This window comes from Chelonia mydas, chromosome 5 (genome assembly GCF_015237465.2).
Source record: "Chelonia mydas isolate rCheMyd1 chromosome 5, rCheMyd1.pri.v2, whole genome shotgun sequence".
Classification (NCBI taxonomy): Eukaryota; Metazoa; Chordata; order Testudines; family Cheloniidae; genus Chelonia; species Chelonia mydas.
In genome coordinates, this window is record NC_051245.2 from 1,710,199 (window position 1) to 1,732,202 (window position 22,004).

Sequence of the window (22,004 nt, forward strand, 5' to 3'; positions counted from 1 at the left end):
TGAGACCATTACTCCTTGTCCTGTCATCTGCTACCACTGAGAACAGTCTAGAACCATCCTCTTTGGAACCACCTCTCAGGTAGCTGAAAGCAGCTATCAAATCCCCCCTCATTCTTCTCTTCTGCAGACTAAACAATCCCAGTTCCCTCAGCCTCTCCTCATAAGTCAGGTGCCCCAGCCCCCTAATCATTTTCGTTGCCCTCCGCTGGACTCTTTCCAATTTTTCCACATCCTTCTTGTCGTGTGGGGCCCAAAACTGGACACAGTACTCCAGATGAGGCCTCACCAATGCCAAATAGAGGGGAATGATCACGTCCCTCGATCTGCTGGCAATGCTCCTACTTATACAGCTCAAAATACAGCCTTCTTGGCAACAAGGGCACACTGTTGACTCCTATCCAGCTTCTCGTCCACTGTAACCCCTAGGTCCTTTTCTGCAGAACTGCTGCCGAGCCATTCGGTCCCTAGTCTGTAGCGGTGCATTGGATTCTTCCATCCTAAGTGCAGGACTCTACACTTGTCCTTGTTGAACCTCATCAGGTTTCTTCTGGCCCAATCCTCCAATTTGTCTAGGGTCCTCTGTATCCTATCCCTACCCTCCAGCCTATCTACCTCTCCTCCCAGTTTAGTGTCATCTGCAAACTTGCTGAGGGTGCAATCCACACCATCCTCCAGATCATTTATGAAGATATTGAACAAAACCGGCCCCAGGACCGATCCTTGGGGCACTGCACTTGATACCGGCTGCCAACTAGACATGGAGCCATTGATCACTATCCGTTGAGCCCGACAATCTAGCCAGCTTTCTATCCACCTTATAGTGCATTCATCCAGCCCATACTTCTTTAACTTGCTGGCAAGAATACTGTGGGAGACCGTATCAAAAGCTTTGCTAAAGTCAAGGAACAACATGTCCACTGCTTTCCTCATGTCCAAAGAGCCAGTTATCTCGTCATAGAAGGCAATTTGATTAGTCAGGCATGACCTTCCCTTGATGAATCCATGCTGACTGTTCCTGATCATTTTCCTCCCCTCTAAGTGCTTCAGAATTGATTCCTTGAGGACCTGCTCCATGATTTTTCCAGGGACTGAGGTGAGGCTGACTGGCCTGTAGTTCCCCGGCTCCTTCTTCTTCCTTTTTTTAAAAGATGGGCACTACATGAGCCTTTTCCAGTCGTCCGGGACCTTGCCTGGTTGCTCTAACGCTCCTTGGTACTATCCCCATGGCATTTGCGTGCCTCCCACGCTCTAGTGTATTTCTCCTCCCACAGCCCCGTGGGGCAGGGCAGGGCAGGGCAGTCATCCCTGCATTAAGGGTGGGAGCTGGCGCCCAAAGGCATGGAGACGCCGAGCGTGCAGTGAAATCAAGGGACGTTAGGACCCTACATAGCTCTGAGGACCTGGGCCGGGGACACAAAGGGTGGGATCCACGAGGGGACGTAGGTATTGCAACGCTGAGTGTTACAGCACGTAACTTTTGAGCGCCTAGAAAATCACAAGAACACCCTCCAAAAGCCGACTCACTGGCTGCAGCGTAGCCCCCGCCCCATGCTCTTCGCAGGGTGAAGCCCCCAGGGGCCAGCTGGGGGTGGTTGTGGGGAGAGCCCCAGGGGTCTAACGTGGATGGAAAAGGCCAGTGATGCTGCCCAGACTCCAGGAGCAGCGAGGGTCCCCGCACCCCAACGCTGCAAGCCTTAGACAAAGCGTGGGCAAACCTCTCAGCTCCGGGATCAGGAATCAGCCCTGCGACACCGTCCCGTTTCTTCCCCCACCAGCTCAGTCTTCCCAGTTACGTTTCAGGCCACCTGCCCTGGTCCCCACCCCGACCCCAGCCAGGCCGAGGGGAAGACACAGAGCGGGGTCACCTGCGGAAGGGGATAGAGGGCTCAGTCTCAGGTATCGCTTGGGCTCCTATCGCCTTGATACCCACGAACTGGTGACAAAGCTGGGAAGGAGGGTCAAGCTAAACCTTGAGAGGGCCAAAGGCAGCGTGCTCCCAGCATCTATTCCTGGCTGCAGCCTTCCTCTAGGATGTAGTGCCAGGGGCCAAGGCAGCCAGCTGGATCAGGAACCCTGAGAAGAGGAGTGTTCAGTCGTCATTCAAACATTCCTCTGGTATCATTCACCCCACAGCCCTTTGCAAGCTACACGTCCACAGGAATCACCCACCGAAAGGCAGCTGCATCTGGGGTGGGAGACAGCAGCCGCTTGACAGCACACAGCAACTCTCTGCATGCTCGGGACAGGAAGCAAAGATAAATATTGTACCCATCTGAGAACAGAGAAGGACTTTAGAGAGGCTGAAGGCCTTGAAACAGGAGAAATACCCCCCCACTTCCACCCCACCCCAGCGGATTGCCCAGGCTGGAACGTGGCTGGGGCACTGGAATCGATGCCTACAGTAAGGCCAGATTGATCTTTTCATGCCAGGGCGGTAATTTTCAGCCCTCCTGCTGTGCCTGCCTGGCTGTTTGCTGCTGGGGCGAGGTGGCTGCGCCCCCCTGGATGGAGAGGAAAGAGCTGGCAGGAGCAATGCACAGTGGCAGCTAGGCCAGGGAGCCATTAAGTGCAAGTCTGCTGAGTTTTCTTTGTTACGGATGATGCAATTCTGCACGAAGCTTACTGAACACAACTAGAGCGAGAGCCCAGAGCCCCAGCCCCGATGGAAAACATCCCAGCAGCCAGCTCTCTTCATGAGATGTTCCCCTTTAAACTGCCTCACTAACGGGCCTTTCCAACAGCAGCCACATCCACAGGATTCCTGCCAAAGCTGCAAAACACGTTCACCGTTTGAAGGGCAGGCAGCCTCCGGAGGGGGCCAGCTGCATACCGGGGAGAGACTTTCCGTATCTACACAGCAGGCCTCTGCAGCAAACCCTTCAGCCATCTGTGCCCATGCCCAGCAGACCCCCAGCTCGGGAAGGAAAGGCCCGTAGAAAGCAGGAGCGCCCAGCAACGGCCACTGACAACTGCCTCTGCGTCAACCCGTTCAGGCAATACAGGGGCCTGACACAATTCTTCTGCTGACGCCCTTTTGTTCTCGGTCCCGGAGCTGGCTCTGGCCTGTGATGGCTGCTGGGGATTTGTTCCCCTGGCTGTGATGAGGCCTGGACACTTCTTTTCAGGCCACTGGTACGCAGTCTGGATGGAGGGGTTCGCTGTCCTCTGAGCACATGGCGGGGGGCCAGGCCCTCTGCTGGGCGCACGCCCGAGAACGCAAGGGCCACACAGGGCGATTTCTGGACTGATGTAACAGGAAGCTCCGCCATGGGAAGGAAGTCCAGGACGGGCTGAGAACGGCTTTAGCCTCGCGGTTCCTTCCAGGAGATGGACACTGTCTCGAAACCCTCCCTGAGCAAAGCCGTTCTAAAAGAGAGGAAATCTGGGGCGATAGTTGCCATTGGCTCAGAAGTGGGGGAAGGAGCAGGACACATTTAGCCTCCATGGAGCAACCACAGGGCAAAACTTTGGTTTCAGGCGCAAGACCTGCCAGATTGGATCAGAACCATGGTCCAGCTAGTCCACTTTTCTGTACCCAGCATGGCCAGTGCCATGCGCTTTGTGGGAAGGTACAAGCCTCCTCCCAGTAGGCAGATGGGGGATAATCTGCCCCCCACTGGAGCCTCCTTTTAGCCCCAGGCGTTAGAAATTGCCTTAAGCCTTGAAGCAGATAGTTTAGATCTCTTCTAAAATTTGTGAGCATTAACTATTATAACTGGCTAGTGTTGTTGTCCATATAAATGCCCAATCCCTTGTTGAATCTTGCCAGGTTTTTGGCCTCAACATCATCTTGTGGCAGTGAGTTCCACTGGCTAATCACACATTGTGTGAAGATATTTCCTTTCATGAGTTTTGACTGTGTCACTTGTTAATGTCACTGATTGTCCCTTTGTTCTGGTGTTACAGGACAGGGAGCACATAACCCTGGTGCTCTGGTTCCTCTCCTCCAATCTCATCAATCTCTCCTCTTAACCGAGTTCTTCCAGGCAATTGATGGCTCCCACTGCCAGTCTCTGATCCCCCTTGAATGCTGCTCTCCCCTTTCGGGGCGGCAAGAGGGGGATGTGACCCGAACTGCAGGCTGCATCAATGATATCCATAATAGCATTAGAATGCATCACAGCCCAAATACAAGGACAGCTAGAGCCTTCAGAAACTGCTTGCTACGGGGACAGGCCCTCACTAACAAACCCACCTGCTTTCCCTCTGATTGCCCCGAGAGCAGAAATTCTTCCCAAGACAGAGCTCGCTGACAGGCCAAAATCCCGCCCCATGTGAGGGAACTCTCCTACAGAAGGGCTCCGGCTGAGCTGTTTCTGTCCGGACACATCGCAGAAGATGGCTCCTCACACCCAACTATGGCTCGGAGCGACTGGACGTCTACTGGCTAGTGGGGTCCTGATTACTCAGTCTGCCAACCCCACACCGACCAGGGGCTGCCGCTCAGGAAGGCTTTTCTGGTTGGGGAGGAAGGCTAGGCCCTGAGGGTGAGCGGCGTGGGAATCAGGAGGATGATCTGAGTAGCAGGTTAGAGCACCAAGGCCCTGAGGTCACATTGAGCAGATGAGAATCACGCCAGCTCCAGTTTTAATCTTTCTATGGACTCTTGGGAGGAAGCATGGTCCATAGCCAGGCTCCCAGCTCAGCCTATGGAGAGGGCCTCCGTGCTGTGAGCTCCTGACTCCCTGAAGCTGCTGCATAGGAACTGCCAGGTGGGCTCAGCCCCACAGACCATCTAGGCCTGTATCTTGTCTCCAACAGGGGCCAGCACCTGATGCTTCAGAGGAAGAAGCAAGAACATAAAAATGGCCCTACTGGGTCAGACCAAGGGTCCATCTAGCCCAGTATCCTGTCTCCCAACAGTGGCCAGTGCCAGGTGCCCCAGAGGGAATGAACAGAACAGGGAATCATCAAGTGATCCATCCCCTGTCATTCATTCCCAGCTTCTGGCAGACAGAGGCTAGGGTCACCATCCCTGCCCATCCTGGCTAATAGCCATTGATGGACCTGTCCTTCATGAAGACAGTGATGGAATATTGTGACCCCTGAGGGTGCCTCTGAGCCCCTAGCAGATGGAGCTTGGTGTAAACCTGGAGGCAGGAGGTTTTAGAATCCTTCTACAAGCACTAACAGCTCTTGTTATCCACATAAATGTCAAATCTTCCTTTGAATCTTGCTACGTTCTTGGCCTCACTGACATCCTGTGGCAGTGAGTTCCACACATTAAATACACAACGTGTAAAACAGTATTTCAGCACTTCTAAATTTGCCACCTTTAACTTAATTGAATGTCCCCTTATTCTTATGCTATGAGATCTCCTTTCTATAGCCAAGTCTATACATGGTACATTTGTCTCACGTCCTCTTGTCTCTGATCTAAAGTAAACAATCTTTTCAATCTTTCTTCCGATGAGAGTTTTCCCCAGGCACCTGATCACTCTCCTAGCTCATGTCTGACCTTCCTCTAATTCCACAATTCCCTTCCTACGATGTGCACTGAGGGGTGACCAGTCCTGCGCACAGAACCCAGGAGAGTGCTTTGATTACCATAATGGCATTGGAAGAGTTTCAATATTATCCTCCATCCCAAACCTTATGCAGCCTAACATCTGGTTTGCTTTTCTGACTGCAGCTGCGCATTGAACCAGGCCTCCATTGTGCTGTCTACGAATTGATACACTTAATTTAGAACCCCAAAACGTGCTGCTTTGAATTTTTTCTGCCATCACGTTGCCCACACTTAGCTTGGGTACGTCCCTCCAACGTTCTCACAGCCAAAATAACTGTGTCATCTGTCCCCTCCCTTTTCCAGGTCATTAATAAATGTATTAAACAGCACTGCTCCTCGCAGGGACCTGTGCAGTGCCGGCTGTTAGCTCTCGCACACCAATCAGTGGGCCAAGAGAACGAGTGCTGGTGATTTAAAAAGTGTAACCCAGGAGGCATTGAGCTCCCAGGTTGCTGCAGAGGGCCTGGGTCCACAGAAGAGAAGCCTGAGAAATGGAGGAAGCGCATAGCCCTTTAAAAGCAATTCATACTGGGTTTTTTAATAGATCCCAAGGCCAAAAGGGACCACAGTGATCATCAGGTCCGAGCTCCTGCATATCACAGGCCAGAGAACTTCCCAAAATGACTCCTGGAGCAGAGCTTTTAGAAACAGGCAGTCTTGATTTAAACATTGCCAGCGATGGAGAATCCACCACGACCCTGGGTAAATTGTTCCAGTGGTTAATGACCCTCACTGCTAACAATGCACATCTTATCTCCAGTCTGAGTGTGTCTTGCTTCAACTTCCAGCCACTGGGATCGTGTTCAAAGTTCATCTGCTTGAATGAAGAGCCCAGTATTAAATATTTGTTCCCCATGTAGGCTCTTACAGATTGTGATCAAGTCACCCCTTAACCGTCTCCTTGTTAAGATAATAGACTCATGAAGCTCAATCTATCACTACAAGGCAGGATTTCCAACTGTTTAATCGTTCTCATGGCTCTTCTCTGAACCCTCTGCGATTTATCAACACTCTCCTTGAACAGGACACAGGATTCCAGCAGCAGTCACACCAGTGCCACATACAGAGGTAAAATCTCCTCCCTACTGCTACTCAAGATTCCCCCGTTTATGCATCCCAGGATCACATCACGTTGCACTGGGAGCTCATGTTCACCAAAACCCCCACATCTTTTTCAGAGTCACTGCCTCCCAGAATAGAGTCCCCCAGCCGATAAATATGTCCTACAGTCTCAGTTCCTATATGTATATATTTACATTTAGCCATATTAGAATGCATATTGTTTGCTTGCACCCAGTTTACCAAATGATCCATCTTGCTCTGTATTAGAGACCTGTCCTCTTCGTTATTTCCCACTCCCCCAGTTTCTGTGTCATCTGCAAACTTTATCAGTGACTATTTTATGTTTTCTTCCAGGACATTCATAAAAATGTTAGTTTAGCGCCAAGCACTGATTCTTGCAGGACCCCTACAAGAAACACAACCACAACAAATGCTTAAATAAATCTGTTAGTCTCTAAGGTGCCACAAGTACTCCTTTTCTTTTTACAGCCACTCAGTGATGATTCCCCATTTACAGTTACATTTTGAGACCTAATATTTAGTCAGTTTTTCATCCAATTAATGTGTGCCACGTTAATTTTGTATTGTTCTAGGTTTTTAATCAAAATGCCCTGCAGTACCAAGTCAAAGACCTTTACAGAAGCCTAAGTATCTTACATCAATATTATCATCTTTATCAACTAAACTTGTAATCTCATCCAAAAAAGATATCAAGTTTGTTTGACAGGATCTATGTTCTATAAACCCATGTTGATTGGCATTAATTATAGTACCCTCCTTTAATTCTTTATCCATCAAGTCCCATATCAGCCACTCCCTTATCTTATAAGGGATTGATGTCAGCCAAGCCATCCTATAATTACCTAAATATCCCATTTCCCTTTTTAAAATACTGACACAATGTTAGCTTTCTTCCAGTCTTCTGGATCTTCCCCAGTGTTCCAAGACATAATGAAAATCAACATTAATGGTCCAGTGAGTTCCTCAGTCAGCTCTTTTAAAACTCTTGGATGCAAGTTATTTGGACCGGCTGATTAACTTTAGTAGCTGCTGTTTAACATCCTCCAGAGATACCAATGGAATGGAAAGTGTTATCATCATATGACATGACATCATCATTTGACAGCATAAAAATACTGAACAGACAGTAAGATATTTTTGAGTTCACTTTAGGACCTCTATAAGACAGGCAGACACCACCATTGTGGGTATTGAACAGAAACCCACAGAGATCAATAATTACTAGTGTAAGCTAACCACTGAGATGGCACATGCCTACACTGAGTAGCCACACAATCACAGCACAGTGGCCTTTGTATTCCCCAACGAACATATAATGACGTGCGACAGGTGGCTGCAGGACATCTGGACCGTCAGGAAAAGCACAAGACACTAGGGAGATGATTTGGGTCAGGGTGATAAGCAGCAAGCCCCTTGTGGGTGCTGAAGAAATAAATTATAATTAGCAAGTGCCTTATGAAAGGAAAATGGAAGGCTGTGAAACCAAGGAGACAGCTGGAAAGGGAAGAGGTCGACTCTCAGTGGTCATTGAAAATTCTCACACAGCAGAAGATCTGGCACATGTGCAGTATGTTCCAAACCTTCTAGCTCCGCGCCTGGCAGCAGACAAAGCTCAATGATGGCTTGGCTAGGAAGGCACTGAACAGAGTGAGAGGAAACGTTTTGCTGAAGACACAAAGAGCCACATAAAGCTTTACCCCTGCTGAGCAGCACTTACTCGGGCAAGTAACCCCACAGAGGTCAGGGAGATGGTCCCAGGAGCACGTTCGTTTCAACATGCATGAGAATTGCAAGCTGGCGATGGCAGAGCAGAGGCCAACCAGAACAATACTGCCACGGGAAGAGGTGGATGCTCCTCCACTTGTGTCATTAAAACGGACTAGTCCAAACCTGGCAAACATCCTGCAGAGAAGAACCCTGCCCTGGCCCTGTGGAGGCCAGAATTAACTACTGTAACTCAGTAGGGCTTTTCCATCTCCAGGGCTGTGACTCCACCCCAGAGACAAGGGTTGAGAATCTGAGGCCACGCTCTTTGCCAACAGGGTCCAGGCAGCAGGCCACACCGATGTTTCCTTGGGTACAATTTAGGGCTGTCGATTAATCACAGTTAACTCACGTGATTAATTCAAAAAAAATGAATCATGATTAATCGCCGTTTTAATCGCATTGTTAAACAACAGAATACCAACTGAACTTTATTACATATTTTGGATGTTTTTCTACATTTTCATATATATTGTATTCTGTGTTGTAACTGAAATCAAAGTGTGTATTATTTTTGATGACAAATATTTGCACTGTAAAAATGATAAAGAAATAGTTTTCAGAGTAACAGCCGTGTTAGTCTGTATTCGCAAAAAGAAAAGGAGTACTTGTGGCACCTTAGAGACTAACCAATTCATCTCATACAAGTACTGTAGGGCAATCTCTTAGTTGTGAAAGTGCAACTTACAAATGTATTTTTTTTTGTTACATAACTGCACTCAAAACCAAAACAATGTAAAACTTTAGAGCCTGCAAGTCCACTCAGTCCTACTTCTTGTTCCGCCAATCGCTCAGACAAACAAGTTTGTTTACATTTGCAGGAGATAATGCTGCCCTCTTCTTATTTACAATGTCACCTGAAAGTGAGAACAGGTGTTTGCATGGCACTTTTGTAGCCAGCATTGCAAGGTATTTACGTGCCAGATCTGCTAAACATTCGTATGCCCTTCATGCTTCGGCCACCGTTCAAGAGGACATGCTTCCCTGCTGATGACGCTCATTAAAAAAATAATGCGTTAATTAAATTTGTGACTGACTTCCTTGCGGGAGAATTGTATGTTCCCTGCTCTGTTTTATTTGCATTCTGCCACATAATTCATGTTGTAGCAGTCTGGGATGGTGACCCAGCACATGCTGTTCATTTTAAGAACACTTTCACTGCAGACTTGACAAAACGCAAAGAAGGTACAGATGTGAGATTTCTAAAGACAGCTACAGCACTCGACCCAAGGTTTAAGAATCTGAAGTGCCTTCCAAAATCTGAGAGGGACGAGGTGTGGAGCATGCTTTCAGAAGTCTTAAAAGAGCAACACTCTGATGCAGAAACTACAGAACCTGAACCACCAAAAAAGAAAATCAACCTTCTGCTGGTGGCATCTGACTCAGATGATGAAAATGAACGTGTCAGTCTGCACTGCTTTGGATCGTTATCAACATGGACACATCCTCTGGAAGGGTGGTTGAAGCATGAAGGGACATATGAATCTTTAGCGCATCTGGCACGTAAATATCTTGCAATGCCAGCTACAACAGTGCCATGAGAATGCCTGTTCTCGCTTTCAGGTGACATTGTAAACAAGAAGCAGGCAGCATTATCTCCTGCAAATGTAAACAAACTTGTTTGTCTGAGCGATTGGCGGAACAAGAAGTAGGACTGAATGGATTTGCAGGCTCTAAAATTTTACATTGCGTTGTTTTTGAATGCAGTTTTTTGTACATAATTCTACATTTGTAAGTTCAACTTTCATGATAAAGAGATTGCACTGCAGTACTTGTACAAGGTGAATTGAAATTTACTATTTCTTTAGGTGTTTTACAGTGCAAATACTTGTATTCAAGAATAACTATAAAGTGAGGACTGTACACTTTGTATTCTGTGTTGTAATTGAAATCAATATATTTGAAAACGTAGAGAACATCCAACACATTTAAATAAATGGTATTCTGTTATTGTTTAACAGCCTGATTAATCGTGCGATTAGTCACAATTAATTTTTTTAATCACTTGACAGCCCTAGTACAATTCAGACAGGACTAGGCAGGTGAGATAGGCCAAGACTAGGAAAGGGGCAGTCACTTCTGGACCAAGGCAGGCTGAGCAGAGCTGAGAAAGGACTGGCCACCGAACGGGTTTAGGTCAGAAGCGATGGCAGCCGATGCCATTTGACGACAGAGTTTGATGCGGCTCTAGAAAAGAGAGAGCACGCAGCTGAGCCACACGCACCGACTGAGCAGACAGCAGGGGTCGCTGGGCCCCGATCCGGCCTGACACTTGAGTACCCAGCACCCTGGAGAGGAGCACAAGCCAGGGGAGAGGAGTGGCTAGGGTGTGAATGGGTTCGACATTCGCCAGTACTGAGGGTCAGAGCATTCCAACCAGACCGCCACTGCTCATTGATTCAGCCATTGCAGGGTGGCTGGAATCTCCACCCAAACAGCGTCACCCGGCACCGCTGGGCAGAAGAGCAAACAGGAGCTGTGTGCGCAGTGTAGGCCCCCCCGCACGCGAGTAAAGGGGCGGGGGGCGATCTCAGAGTCCAGCGTCAGAGCACTCTAATCGCGTGCAGGGCCCCCAGGGCGCAGGCTGGGCCTTACGTAGCACCTATTCTAGTCTAACGCACAGCTGACACCAAGTCCAACATCAGAATCAAGCCCAGGACATGTTCTATGGGGACTGTGGTCTTGCCAGCCCCTGTGGCTGGCCCCTGTGATCTTTTCTGTCTCTAACACCTATGACCTAGGATCTCTCTTGTAAGCAGGAACCTCCAGTTGCTCCCCTCTGCCCGAGTGCCCTGTAACGCCAGCCCCCAGGCACACCACTGCAGCAGCAGCCGCCCAGGGAGCCCCGATAACGTCCTGCGCTGGAGCAGGACAGGAGGGGATGCTCCAGCTGCAGTGCAGGCATTTCACTGCATGCCAACAGCAAGGACCAAGGAACAGGGTTAACTCAGGCATGTGGTTCTGGGCGTGGTCGGGAGGGTCAGGCCCAGCTCCTGAGTGGGTGTAAGTCACCTACGCATCACCCACTTCAGTTCTAACGAGCTCTGCAGGACAGGACACATGCTGGGCCAGGTCCTATCTGGTGCTGGACCAAGAGCCGCTGTGAAAGGGACAAGCTTTGGCCCTTACATAGAGCTTTTCTTCGGCCCTCTGTAGTACAGGAGCGTTCAGAGCCAGAGTCAGGATCGGTGGCCCCTGGGCACTGTCCAGACACAACCACCACCCAGGGGCTTATGGACTAAGATGAGTAATACACAGAGCTGTAAACTGTAAATGTCTCTCCCTATATATACACATGGGGAGAGAGAGAGATTTACAGTTTATTGTTAATTTATTTACACCACGTGTGGCCTGTCCCCACCTGCCATCAGGAACTGGCCGCCTGCATCAGTTACTGTTCTATCCACTAGGTAGCTCTGGCCAAGCTCCATTCCCAGCTAGTCACTATCTGGCTGAACGCTACAATTGACTACAATTGGTTTGCACAGTCACTGTCCATCCCAATCATCCCTGTCCTCCCAGAGGTTCCCACCCTGGCCTGGTGTCTGCTCCCATTGCTCTGGCTCTAAGAAAGGTGAGCTCTTTGGGGCAGGGTCTCAGACTCTGCTGTGCAAAGCAATCTGCACACTGATACTTAATGTATGTCATCACACCCATGCTCCAGAGGAAGGCTGGCCCTGTGGGGAAGGCCCAGCTCTGGGATGTCGGAAAGCGGCCGGCCCTGTGGGGAAGGCATGGCTCTGGGAGGCCAGAGAGCGGCTAGTTGCCAGTTCTCACCAGTTTGGGTGTTTTTCTTAAATCCCCAGCTCCTGGAGTCATGTGAGTATGTAGGAAGCTTGGCTTCCCATAACAAAAGTTTCTACCCTCCTTCTTGTGGTGAAAAGCTTGAAAACATGAGCCGAGTGTCCCTTAAAGACGCAGAAGCCACGAGGCAAAGGAAAAAGGCCCAATCCTTATCTTGTAAAGTTTCATGGTTTTCTGGGGCCCGAGTCATGATGTTTTGAATGCCAGGGGCTGGCCATACTGGGTTAATGCTGGGAGGTGTGGAGGTCAGGCTAGAGGCTCCAGCCCAACCCATCATTTTGCAAGCTGTGTGTAGAGCAAAGACTGCATTAGCACCATCCAAAGCCAGACGAGCCAGGGGAGGTTAGCTGGGAGAACAGGAGGGGACAAAGCCACCACCCCAGCCCTGTGACAGCTGCAATTCCAGAGAGAGGAGCCAGACACCCCCCTGCTACACAGATTTGCCCTGGGGTATGTTTGGCAAGCACAGCTACCCCCACTCTCCCTCTCATTTTTGGCCTCTTAGCTGCCCAGAATTTGCCTTTTGTGGGAACTGATTAAACCCGTTTTTGTGTCCTAAAGGGTTTATTTTAGTTGGAATGCACAGACCCCAGCAGCCCTCGGAAAGGTGGCTTAACATTTGCTCTTTAGAAAGAGGGGTGCATGCGAAGCGGGGGCTGGGGAGAAGAGCCCCCCCACGACAATCTGAACACTTCTTGTCTGACTTTTCCCAGCACTCCAGCCTGGCCTAAGGGGCAGCCAGGAAAGAGTCGGGGTGGCCGGACTCTCTTGGGAGAAGCTGGGATAAGGGTTAAAGAAAAACCCCAGAATGAGATTCTGGCTTTAGCCCTAACCCAGCAGCCAGTGCTGCCCCGTTCCAAGCTGATCACCTACTCGGCAGAAAAGCTGAATTCTCCCAGGAAGCAACATCCCCTTCCCACTGGTTACTGTTGGCTTTCTACTGCCCATCCTGGGCCTGTCCCTATCCCCACCCAGACACGGTCTTTTCTGTTGAACCTGGCTCTAAGCGAGATTGTAAAAGCCATGGGGCGGGGACCTGGCCACCGAAGTACCCGTGAGATCACGCGTGAAGGGCAGTAATACGGCACAGGCAGACATGTTCTCCTGGGCATCTGCATCTTCTGCCATGCAATCACTGACAGGCCTCGCCCACAGACCCTGCTGCACAGACTCAAAGGCCAGGAGGGACCATCATAATCCCCTAGTGTGACCTCCTGCACATCGCAGGCCACAGAACCTCGCCCACCCCCTCCAGTTACAGACCCCGAACCTCTGGCTGAGTTACCGACATCCTCAAACCATGATTTACAGACTTCAAGTGACAGAGACTCCACCATGGATGCCAGTTTAAACCTGCCAGTGACCCGTGCCCCATTCTCTCTAACGTCCTATCTCAAGGCACTAACGAGGCTGTGCAGCAGGAACTGTGTAGCCTACACCAGGGCCTATGCGGTATTTGCAGGATTTCTTTAAAGCTAATGATTCCTGAAGTCTCTCCAGTGCCCACCTGATCCTGCCTCTCCTTTAGACTTCAGGCATCTCAGGCAGGGTCTGCGGCTTGGTGCTTTCAGTGCTTAACAACTAGCGCAGTCCAAGCAACACGAACAAGGCCCAGCCAGCCTGCGTGTCAGGGCACAAGCTCTCCCCAGGGCTGTGACCACTGCAGGATCTGCCTCAGTCTCCTGATGCAGAGAATCGCATACACCTGATGCAAATTGTCCCCAGCTTCCTGAGACGTGGCGGTGCCCCAAAGTAGGCATGCCATCTCCTCAAGGCAGACACAGCTGCTGCGTGTCCTGCTGCCCGTTTTCTCCTCTGGCTCCTTGATGCAGACACAGGCAGATGCATGTGCCCTACTGCATATTCTCCCTAGCTCCCTCCTGCAGGTGCATATCCCGCAGCAGGGTCCCTCAGGATCGTGAAAGAGGATGGGGGACACACAGAGGTTTGAGTTCCTGGCATGGGGTTCAGGTTTGCGATGGGAGGATGTTCGCAGTCCAGGAGGTTAAATGCCCTGATGCTATTTTAATTTGTGGGCCTAAAGCTTTGGTGAGAACTAATTCTCTCCCACATACTTTTGCATGAATCCCTGTTCTTCCCCTCTGCTGTCCTGAACAGATGCTCTGGCTTTGTCTTGCTCCCCAGGTTTAAAAGACAGGACCACATGGGACGAGAGAGAGAGACAGACAGACAGACAGACTGACCAAGGACTTGCAGAAATAAAATGGTCCTTCCAGAAAACTGCTGCACAAAAGGTTGTGCTGAGGACAACTCCAGCCTCAGCCAAACCGTGTTCCCGCTAGGGAGAGTCCTGACACACTTGATGAACACAGTGAGACAAGCTGGAGGGAGTCACGCTAAGGATTTAATATTTAAATTCCCCTGTTCTTCCAGTCCTGAATTCCCTCCACCTCCCCACCGCTCCTCAAGCCTCCACTCTGACACAGCAGCCCCCCTACTCTTCCAGCCCTGAGCCCCACATGCAACTTGGAAGGCACCTCACTCCTGACCTGCAGCCCCTTCTGCTGCTGTTCGCACTCTCAGCTCCTCCACAGCACTGACAAACTGAGCCTGCCCCATCCCTGCCCTTCCAAGCCTGCAGATCTCATGGTGTTGTATCTAAACCACCCTTTGGCGATCCCTGAAATGAGCTGCCCTAGAGCTCAGCCGAGCTGGCTAACTGGGGAGTGGCTTTGTGAGTGCGGTATGGCTCCTCAACTCAGGTCACCTGTACTTTAGCACATCTCACACCTGCTGTCGAGGGGAGAAAAGCTACTGACTTGTGCATCCCCTATAACCTCCCGCCACTGCACCCCCTATAGACAGAGCACTCCACTGGAGCCCCCGCCACTGCACCCCCGACAGACACAGCACTCCACCGGAGCCCCCGCCACTGCACCCCCCATAGACACAGCACTCCACCGGAGCCCCCGCCACTGCACCCCCGACAGACACAGCACTCCACCGGAGCCCCCGCCACTGCACCCCCGACAGACACAGCACTCCACCGGAGCCCCCGCCACTGCACCCCCGACAGACACAGCACTCCACCGGAGCCCCCGCCACTGCACCCCCGACAGACACAGCACTCCACCGGAGCCCCCGCCACTCCACCCCCCATAGACACAGCACTCCACCGGAGCCCCCGCCACTGCACCCCCCATAGACACAGCACCCCACCGGAGCCCCCGCCACTGCACCCCCTACAGACACAGCACTCCACTGGAGCCCCCGCCACTGCACCCCCGACAGACACAGCACTCCACCGGAGCCCCCGCCACTGCACCCCCCATAGACACAGCACTCCACCGGAGCCCCCGCCACTGCACCCCCCATAGACACAGCACTCCACCGGAGCCCCCGCCACTGCACCCCCGACAGACACAGCACTCCACCGGAGCCCCCGCCACTGCACCCCCGACAGACACAGCACTCCACCGGAGCCCCCGCCACTCCACCCCCCATAGACACAGCACTCCACCGGAGCCCCCGCCACTGCACCCCCGACAGACACAGCACTCCACCGGAGCCCCCGCCACTGCACCCCCTATAGACAGAGCACTCCACTGGAGCCCCCGCCACTGCACCCCCCATAGACACAGCACCCCACCGGAGCCCCCGCCACTGCACCCCCCATAGACACAGCACTCCACCGGAGCCCCCGCCACTGCACCCCCGACAGACACAGCACTCCACCGGAGCCCCCGCCACTCCACCCCCCATAGACACAGCACTCCACCGGAGCCCCCGCCACTGCACCCCCGACAGACACAGCACTCCACCGGAGCCCCCGCCACTGCACCCCCTATAGACAGAGCACTCCACCGGAGCCCCCGCCACTGCACCCCCGACAGACACAGCACTCCACCGGAGCCCCCGCCACTGCACCCCCCACAGACACAGCACTCCACTGGAGCCCCCGCCACTGCACCCCCGACAGACACAGCACTCCACCGGAGCCCCCGCCACTGCACCCCCTATAGACAGAGCACTCCACTGGAGCCCCCGCCACTGCACCCCCGACAGACACAGCACTCCACCGGAGCCCCCGCCACTGCACCCCCCATAGACACAGCACTCCACCGGAGCCCCCGCCACTGCACCCCCGACAGACACAGCACTCCACTGGAGCCCCCGCCACTGCACCCCCCATAGACACAGCATCTCACTGGAGCCCCCGCCACTGCACCCCCCATAGACACAGCACTCCACTGGAGCCCCTGCCACTGCACCCCCCATAGACACAGCATCTCACTGGAGCCCCCGCCACTGCACCCCCGACAGACACAGCACTCCACTGGAGCCCCCGCCACTGCACCCCCCATAGACACAGCACTCCACTGGAGCCCCCGCCACTGCACCCCCCATAGACACAGCACTCCACCGGAGCCCCCGCCACTGCACCCCCGACAGACACAGCACTCCACCGGAGCCCCCGCCACTGCCCCCCCCATAGACACAGCACTCCACTGGAGCCCCCGCCACTGCACCCCCCATAGACACAGCATCTCACTGGAGCCCCCGCCACTGCACCCCCCATAGACACAGCACTCCACCGGAGCCCCCGCCACTGCACCCCCGACAGACACAGCACTCCACCGGAGCCCCCGCCACTGCACCCCTATAGTTACCTCCTCCCCCTTTCACACCCTACAGCACCGCCTCACCCCCTGCTCTTCTGGCTGGCCTCAGATCTCAGCCTCCCTCCCCCCGGTCCGTCCCCTTTCACCACATACGCGTTAGGGGAGCCGCCCTCGTGCCTGGAGCACCCGTCTCCGCGGCCGGCAGTGGCGGGGCGCCTGGCGGGCTGCAGGGAGACGAGGACGGGGCGCGACACCTGCTCGCAGCTGAGCTGCAGTCACGGGGCCCGGCCCACCCCGAAGAGGAAACCGGCGCCCGGGTGGCCCCTCTCCCCGCCCGGAGGAGAGCGCAGCTCCTGACGGCACCCCCCGGGCAGCGCGCAGGGTCCCCGCCCGCGGAGCCGGGTGCATCCCGCCGGGCGGGAGCAGGGCTTGCGCCTGCCCGCCGTGCTCCAGGCTCCGGGCTTGTGGGCCAGCCAGGCACCAGCCTGCAAAGCGAGCCCAGGCCCGCCGCCTCCCTCCCCCCGCAGCCTGGGTCCTTTGTCTCGGGCGGCCGCAGCATCCCCAGCCCGGGCACGGCCGCGCTCAGCACCGCAACCAGCCCGGGCTGGGCTGCCACGGCAGACAAAGGGGAGCCGGGTCCTGCGCCCAGGCCGGGGCCGGGACTGGCCCGCCGGGGCGTCCAGACACGACAGCCCGCCGGGGCGTCCAGACACGACAGCCCGCCGTGTCACGGCCGCCCGGCCCCGCACCCGGACAGGCCCCCGGCGCGGAGCTGGCAAAAGCCAGGGCTCGGCAGGAAAACGTCCGACCTAAACACCATCTGCGAGCAAGAGAAGCGGCCCCCGGCATCGCCCTCGCTCACCTTCCCGAGGCGCCCCCGGGGGCAGCTGCGGGGGCAGGCGCCGCCGGCTGCGGGCTCGCCTCTCTCCGCGGCGCTGGGGGAGGCGCCGCCCGGCCGCCGCCGCATCCCGGGCAATGCGGAGGGTCTGCGCAATCCCAGCTCCAGGCTGCCGGCGGCGGCGGTGACGCGGGGCGGCGCGCAGGGCCGGGCCTGCCCACTGCCCGGCTGGCCCCCGGCGGGGCTTCGGCGGGGGGTGCAGAGAGCGGGGCCGGCGGGAGGATGGGGGCCGGTTCTGCTCAGCCCTGGGGCATCAGGGAGGAGCAGCTCGGGGTCCCCTGCAGCCTCCACACCCAGCTGAAGCCTCTGCAGTGACAGGTTTCAGAGTAGCAGCCCTGTGAGTCTGTATCCGCAAAAAGAACAGGAGGACTTGTGGCACCTTCGAGACTAACACATTTATTTGAGCATGAGCTCAATTGGTTGGTTAGTCTCTAAGGTGCCACAAGTCCTCCTTTTCTTTCTGCAGTGACAGATGCTGCAGCCCCGGCTGCTCGGCCTCACCCCTCCTGCTCTCTGCCCTTGGCAACAGCCGGGGGGAGCTGGCATCGCCGCCTGCCGGCAGAGCAGCCCTCGGGCAGCCACAGCCCCTGGCCGGCCCACGGTGCGGAACAGAGGAAGAGGCCAGGGCCGCGGAGGGGCTGGAAGGAAAGATTTGTGGTTCTCCATGGTGCCGCTTACCCCAAAGGCCTCCACAGGCACCATCCAAACAGCACCCTCGAAATGCAGCCACCTTGGGGGTGGAGGGCAGCAGCAGCCAGGCACTCAGCCAGTGCAGGTATCACCCGGCCAAGGGTTCACGCTCAGAGACGCCGCGAATCTGAAACCACAGCTGAATCGGCAGCTGTCTAAAGCGGGGGGTTCCTCCACTGCCTATAGGCCCAGCCAAACCCCGTCAGCTCCGCGATGCCGCCCAGGGCCACCCCGTCGCTCAAAGAAACGCGTGGCCCGTGGAGCCCCCGGCTCGCAGAGGCGAGGTTTCCTCTCCATCCATGCGCTAGGACAGGCCGCCTCCCTGTCAGCACAGGGTGGCTGCACCTGCGAGGCTCCTGGCAAGCTGCCGAGGGGGGGCCCGTGCCCTGCGGGGCGAGTGGCTCTCCTGAAGGATTTCTAGCGCCCGTCGTTGAATTATCTGAGACCTCCCCCACCCCTCCAGGGGGACTCCTCTCCTGGGGAGACGCCCGGTGCAGCTGGCCCCCATGTGAAGGCCCAAAGCGCAGCCAGAGGCTGCTCGGGGCAGTTTCAGTGGGACCCTGGAGGCGGTGGGCAAAGCTGATAGCACTGGCAGCTCCCCGGGGGCAGCAGCGCAGAGCAGCCAGCCCTGGCAGTGCCAGCGGCTCGGCGTGCCCGGCTCAGAGGCCAGTCCGCACTCACGTCCCCGCTCCCCGGGCACCAACTGAGCTGCACCAGGCCCGTTTCAGCAACGGGCCCGTCTCAGAAAACGCTCTGTGCTGGCAAGGCCAAGGAGTCTGGGCTGGACCCCAGCCCAGCCGCGCTTCACGGAGGCAGTGACGAGACCTCACGGAGACACTGCACGGCACGGCATTTAACACTGCACGGCAGGGCCTGGGCACGGCCCCCAGGGTCGACGTACCCGTGCAGCTAGAACCAGTGCGCCGGGCACATGACCCCCCAGCTGCTTTCCTAGCAGGGCAGGGTCAGGGCGATGGTTTCCAAAGGCCCGGGGCTGGGGGGGCTCTCCCGTATGAGGTGCATGGCCTGGGCTCTCGCTGCTCACGCTGCGTCAGGAGACGGCCACTCAGGCAGTGCCCATTCTGGGAGCAGGGCCCAGCCTCCTCCCGCACTGAGAGTCGCACGTCACTCCGAGGCCGCCGTGGGGTCGGAGCTCTCCCGGCTGGTGCCCAGCCCCGTAGCGAGTGTCCCTGTAGCAGAGCAGCGACAGGGCCTCTCCGTGGCTGGCCGTTGAGGGGAGCAGAGAGCTCGCCCTGGAGTGCTCTGTTCCCCCGAGCGGCAGTAAGCGAGACTATTAACAGAGTCTCAGCTACCCCTTCCCATTAGACCACCACCCGGCCTGCCCCGTTGTGCTGTCCGCAGTGATTAAGGCAGACTTGGGTGGACGTGCTGACGACCGTTCGGCCGGGACAGCAGGATCGCCTCTGTAGCAAAGCAAGGCGTTACCCCGGAGACTCGTTCCCGCAGCGAGGAGCAGAATGGAAAATATTCTACTGCCCTCCCTGCTCTCCTGGGAGCCCTGCCAGCCCTGACGCTACGAGGTACCAGAGCAAACGGGCCAAGCCGCTGTCCCTGCCCACAGACACTGACATTAACCAGCTCCCTGTCAGGAACTGCGGCCCCACGTGGGGGACGCCATGCCAAGCCAAGCTGATAAACCTAACCTGGCCAGGATCCCACCAGAGGGCTGTAACTGACAGCTACACTCCTCACGGGGGGGACACGACACCGCACTGACCTGATGCACTAGCCTAACCCGCCAGGATCCCACCCGGCCTGGCCTGACCAGGCTCGGCCCCGCAGGGGGCTGGGATTGACAGGCCGTAGGTACAGTCTGCCTGGAGGGCCACTCCCTTCTGATGGCAACGAGGGTTCAGAGAAACAGCTGAGAAAAAGGACTTGCTACCACAGCAGTGAAGATCCAGCTCATCCAAGGGCACCATCTGCCTGAACCAGAGCGCGGGCGGCAGGGGTGCCCTGCAGTTCCCGGGCACCGCGGGCAGTGGGGGGAACCTGCAGCTCCCAGCCGCCTTGGGCTGACGTCACGGAGGTCTCTGGAAGGCACGGATTCCATGACTTCTGTGACCTCCATGACAAAATTGTAGCCTTAGTCATGACTGACAACGTTTGCAGATGACACAAAAATTGCAGGAGTGGGAAATAATGAAGAGGACAGGTCACCGAGACAGAGCGATCTGGATCGCGGGGTAAATTGGGTGCAAGCAAACAGCATGTATTTTAATACGGCTAAATGTAAATGTATGTATCTAGGAACAAAGAGCGTAGGCCATTCTTACAGGAGCGGGGCTCTATCCTGGGAAGCAGGGACTCTGAAAAAGAGTGGGGGTTCGCGGTGGAAAATCAGCTGAACGCAAGCGCCCAGTATGACGCTGTGGCCAAAAAGGCTGATTTTGCGAACGAGCAGGGAGGTGATTTTCCCTCTGTACCTGGCACTGGTGCAACCGCTGCTGGAATCCTGGGTCCAGTTCCGGGACCCACAATCCAAGGAGGATGTTGATAAATCGGAGAGGGTCAGAGAAGACCCATGAGAATGGTTAAAGGATGGGAAAACCTGCCTCACAGTGATGACCTCGAAGAGCTCAATCTATTTACCTCACCAAAGAGAAGGTGTGATGAAGTGGGACTGTTCTTAATGGCTCCTCTGAATAGTGTGGGGGTGCCTCAGTTTCCCCTAGGCAGTTCTTGAGTGTCTAGGGGGTGGGATAAGGGTGTATGATCATTGCAGAGCCCTAGGGGGCAGGTGTGTGCAGGGGTCTGGACACAGAGAATGGCCGACACCCTGTTTCCTGGCTACTGATGGCCTGGCCCTTCCCCCCTGCAAGGTGAGAGCTAAAGGGTTGGAGAACAAAGGAATCCGGTGACCTCCTGGCCCGGGGACAGGGACAAAGCCCAGGGGAGGTGGGGCTGGAGGGAGTTTCAGTTTGGGGCTGGCTGGGGACATGGAGTGAAGTGCAGACGTGGTTGTCTGGCTCACTGCCCCCCAGAATGGACCCAGCAGAGGGGTCCTGTTCTCTGCACCTGCAAGCTCTGTGTTAGACCATGTTCCGGTCGTCTAATAAACCTCTGTTTTACTGACTGGCTTCATGGGGAGCAGTTCCAGAGCATCGCCCAGGGACTCCGTGACAAGGTTACAGGGAGACTTGATCACAATCTACAAGTACCTACATGGGAAACAAAATATTTAATACTGGGCTGTGCAATCTAGCAGCAAAAGGTCTAAACACGATTCAATGGTTGGACATTGAAGCTAGACAAATTCAGACTGAAAATAAGGTGTACATTTTTAGCAGTGGGCATAATTAACCATTGGAACAGTTTACCAAGGGACATGGTGGATTCTCCAGCTCTGACAACTTTGAAATCAGGATTGGCTGTGTTTCTAACAGATCGGCTCTAGGGATTATTTCAGGGCAGGTCTCTGGCCTGTGCTATGCCAGAGGTCAGACCAGATGATCACAATGGTCCCTTCTGGCTCTGGAACCCATGACTCTGTGCATCTACTCTAATACACAAATCCGCCAGCTGGCTTTGGATGAATCAGCAGGGAGGACACGTGACCAGAGGCCACTGGAGTTGACCCACCACGGCCCCCCTTCCCAGCACTGTCTCGGGGAAGGAGAGCTGAGTGACTGTCTCCAGACTACGGAAGGAA

At 54.8% G+C, this 22,004-nt stretch overlaps 1 protein-coding gene across 3 annotated transcripts in view; it reads right to left on the bottom strand.

The window, feature by feature from the left end:
* Positions 1 to 22,004, bottom strand: part of RUSC2 (RUN and SH3 domain containing 2) — a 79,137-nt gene that overhangs the window by 51,881 nt on the left and 5,252 nt on the right. For 2 of the 3 annotated variants that reach the window (XM_043547283.1, XM_037902767.2), the window contains exon 1: positions 17,606 to 17,747. The exons of the other annotated variant lie outside the window; for it this stretch is intronic. The gene's annotated coding sequence lies outside the window, so the exon portion shown is untranslated. Of the gene's footprint in view, positions 1 to 17,605; positions 17,748 to 22,004 lie in introns of those variants that run through there. 3 annotated transcript variants of the gene reach the window in all.